The sequence below is a fragment of the Strongylocentrotus purpuratus genome, unplaced genomic scaffold (genome assembly GCF_000002235.5).
Source record: "Strongylocentrotus purpuratus isolate Spur 01 unplaced genomic scaffold, Spur_5.0 spur5_contig_846, whole genome shotgun sequence".
Taxonomy (NCBI): domain Eukaryota; kingdom Metazoa; phylum Echinodermata; class Echinoidea; order Camarodonta; family Strongylocentrotidae; genus Strongylocentrotus; species Strongylocentrotus purpuratus.
Window position 1 is genome coordinate 677667 of NW_022145553.1, and position 4127 is coordinate 681793.

Below are 4127 nucleotides of genomic sequence, written 5' to 3' on the forward strand. Positions count from 1 at the left end.
TTAGAAACATACATGTAGTATTAAGCATCATACAAATATGATTAATTCATTATCCAGAGACGGGGACAGGGGGGCACAGTGCCCCCACTGTTTCAATTACCCAAAAGGTGCCCCTTTTTACATACGAAAAGTGCCTCTTTAACTTTGTAAGAAGTGCTCTTTAATTTTGACACGTGCCCCTTTCCCTTCAACAAGTTTCCACTTTCCTTTGCAGTAATTGTCCATTTTTCATTCTCATAAGTGCCCTTTTTAATCTCTAGTAAGTGGCCCTTTACAGGTACGAGAAGTGCCCCTTGTCACTTTTGACAAGTGCCCCCATCACCTCTGATAATTGCCCTATTCAAATCAGAGAGGTGTCCCTTATACTTTGACAAGACAGTGTCCCTTTTTCTTTGTAATAAGTGCCCCTTCCCCTTTTAATAACCAGGCCTACCCTTTTTTTAACTCGGATAAGCGCACCTTACATTTTCACATGTGCCCTTTCTCCTTTCTAACAAGTGCCCCTTGTCCTAATGATACGTGCCCCCATAAAGAGAGCCCCTTCTACTTCTCACAAATGCCTCTTTTCATCTTTGGTAAATAATTTATTTCAGATACGAGAAGTTATGCCTTTTCACTTTAGATGAGTGCCCCCTTCAGCTCCGATAATTGCTCTTATTCACATCAGAGACATCGTTTAACTTTACATCCCCCTCCTGAAAAGTGCTCTTTTCATCTCTGATGTGTATCCCTTTTCACTTCTAATAACTGCTCCTTTTATTTTGACATGTGCCCTTTTTCCTATCTAATAAATGCTCTTTTTCCTAATTCTTATAAGTGTCCATTCCCCTTTCATAATTACCCCTAAGTTTTCATTTCTTATAAATGCCCAGTTTATCTTAACATGTGCCCCCTTTATTCTTTTTGATAAGAGCCACTTCTCCCTTTTCATAAAAGCCCTCTTTTACCTCCGATAAATGCCCCTATTAAAATCTAGTTGGTACGCCTTTCTTTCAACTAAAGCACATTTTCCTTTATTATAAGTGCCCCTTATTCATTTTCATAAGTGCCCATTTACACCTCTGATAATTTCCCTTTTAATAATTCAACTCAATTCAATTCAATTCTTTTTATTCATCCAAATTCACAAGAATACATGGAAATTTGTTTTGGTCACAAATTGTAAAAATACGTAAGATATATATTGTTACGTTCTGAACTTCGCTTCCGATTTATTCTAAACTCATCAACAACATCATGTGCCCCATTTCTTTTCTAATAAGGGACCTAACCCATTTTCATAAATGCCCCTATCAAAATATGATGGGTGACCCTTTTCCGTCGGCAAATGTCCATTTCCCATTCACCCTTTTTCATCCCATGGTGAGTGCCTCTTTTTGAAGATGTAAGAAGTGACCAATTTTCACCTCTGATAATTACCCTTTGTACTTTGACACGTGCCCCTTTTTCTAATAAGTGTTTTTATCTCTTTCGAAAAGTGTCCCTTTTCCCTCTCATCATTAAACGCGCCCCTTATTTCAAGCGATTGAGAGCAATTTACGCTCGCTCGCATTTATATATTATATAATGTTATTATTTATCAAAGGTCGTTTAGTCTTCCGTTACGAGAATGTGCTTATGACCCCATCAGGATTGTTTCCCCTCCCCTTTTTATAACATGTACATTTTCTCTTCGCTCGCTCGCATATGAATTTTTAGACCATCTCACCCAACTGCGAATTATTTTTCAAAATGCTTTGCAATCTTGTGAAGAGTATCCGAAGTACCATGTCTGTTTTAATCTTAACTACACGCACGCCTCAACGTACAAAATGCATTTATAACACAACATACTCTGTAACAGTTTTGAACAGGTTTTTATTCTCAAAGAATATTTCATATTTTCACAAACGACTGTGGCAATGGTTCATGATGATTAAAACATGGAATAATAACTTTAATAGAACTAAGGATAACGCTTTTCAATCCTGCATTACATAAAGATTCAATATTTCTGATAATTTCACCTTTCATAGAAAACTTCAGAGGACACATCTATACTCATTCTAAAAAAGAAACGTCTAAATTAACCACTGTGCTTCATATTGATTAAAACAGAGGAAAGGTATGAATTTACAGGAACTATTGGATCAAGTTAAAAATTTAACATTTCTGATCACTTCTCACTTCATAGAGAAATCAAGAGGACAAAACTATATTCTTTAACAATTTTAAACACATTTTAATATTATTCTCAAAAAATACCTCAACACCACTGTGGTTAATGTTCGAGTGAAAAACAGAGAGAAAATATGCATTAAAACAACCGCTTTTTAAATCTATAAATTCAGATAAAATGTCCATTCATCGATAAAATATTAAAAACAGACACGACAATAGTCTTTAACCATTTCGTTAACACATTTTTCTTAAAAAATACTTTACGTCCATTGTATTTCTTCTTGGATTTAACAGAGATAAAGATTTTTTTTTCTCCAAACTTAACTCAAATTTTATAGAAATTAAAGAGGAAACGATACTTGTTTCAAACATTTTGAAAAGACTTAAATCTCGAAGATCAACCCATATGCTGGGATTTAAAAAAGCGATGATACGAATGAATTAACACGATAACAGCTATATCAATTCAAATTACTAATTTCATGAAATAAGGATATTTTATTTATTTTGAAAAGACATTTCATTTATTTTGAAACGATCTGTTATAATCTCTCAGAATACTTCAGAAGCACTGTGCTCTATGCTTGAGGAAATACAGAGGGATGAAAAATATTATTTTTTCCTTCATATTAGATTGCATTAAGTCAATCAACATTTTTGATTAATAGATCATTGATCATATATCATAGAAATTTAGGGGTAAACGAAAATAATCTGTTATCATTTTGAACAGGTTTTTAATAAGTAATCATTCTTCATAACCGCTGTGCTTTATCTGTAATATGATAACGGTTATTTTATTAGAAGATGGATAATCCCTCAAGTCAGAAATCAACATTTCCGATGCACTCTTATTCCATCAAAATTCAAAGGAGAACATATATTTTAGTGCGACATCAACTTGTTGCCTTTAAATTCTCTTCCATTGCGTCCACTCTGTAACAATGAGGGATCCATAATACCGGGGAAAGGGGCATCGTTTTTATGAATATCTCGATTACAAAAAAAAAAGACATTTGATAAAGATACTCAAAAGTGAGAACGTCTGGTGAATGAGCAGGCGCTGAAATGCGGGAAAACAAGTACAGAGAACAAAATCCGGTCATAAATATTACGACTCGCTTAAATGGAATAAAAAAAAAGATCAAAATTTATCCGATAAAGATACGATGTAATATGCAATGCAATGTCTATATCGTCACCATGGACATCATTTCTACCCTATTCTGACTTGGTGGGGGGGGGGGGGGGGGGAGGATCATGTGAGCGGTACTCTTTATATGCGTGTCAATATCCGCGCAAAAGTCGCTTCGATTCGATTGGATATTCCGTGGCAAAGATTTTAAAGCTTGCCTTTAGAAAGCCCAGTCAGAATAGGGTTAAGATATCATGACCAAAAGCTGAACCAAAATGACATCCAGTGTTAAAAACCACTCCCCATGAGTGAAAAACAAAGAACAAACAAAGTCTTTTCCTTTAGACGGTCCTGGATATTACACACTCACAAAAACACAAAACACACACTTTCAAGACATTGGAACAGTTCCTCGTTGGAACAGTTCGATTGTGATCCTGTCTTTACTGCACTTAATGGAGGCCTTAGGACCCGACAGAAAATTATTTTGTACAGAAACCATGGGTCCATCCTCCACCCTTCCTCATCAGCTAACAAGCAATAGCTTACTGTCTTCTTGTTGTACCGAAATAGTCAAGATATACAGGTCAATCTATAAATCACTCCGTACTGCTCAGGTCAAAGATGATCTTTCGAAACGGCTCGAAGTTCGGTTTGCTTGAAACTATGCTCAGATCATAATACCTCGGTCACACCGCAAAAAACCGACTCCAAACCGTTCTCTAACCGATTCTTGACCATTCAAGATGATGTACCATTTAGTTCGATCTGGTGCCATCTGATGTCGGTCTCGTCGGTGTGACCGGGGTATACCCAGCAATTAAACACGCTG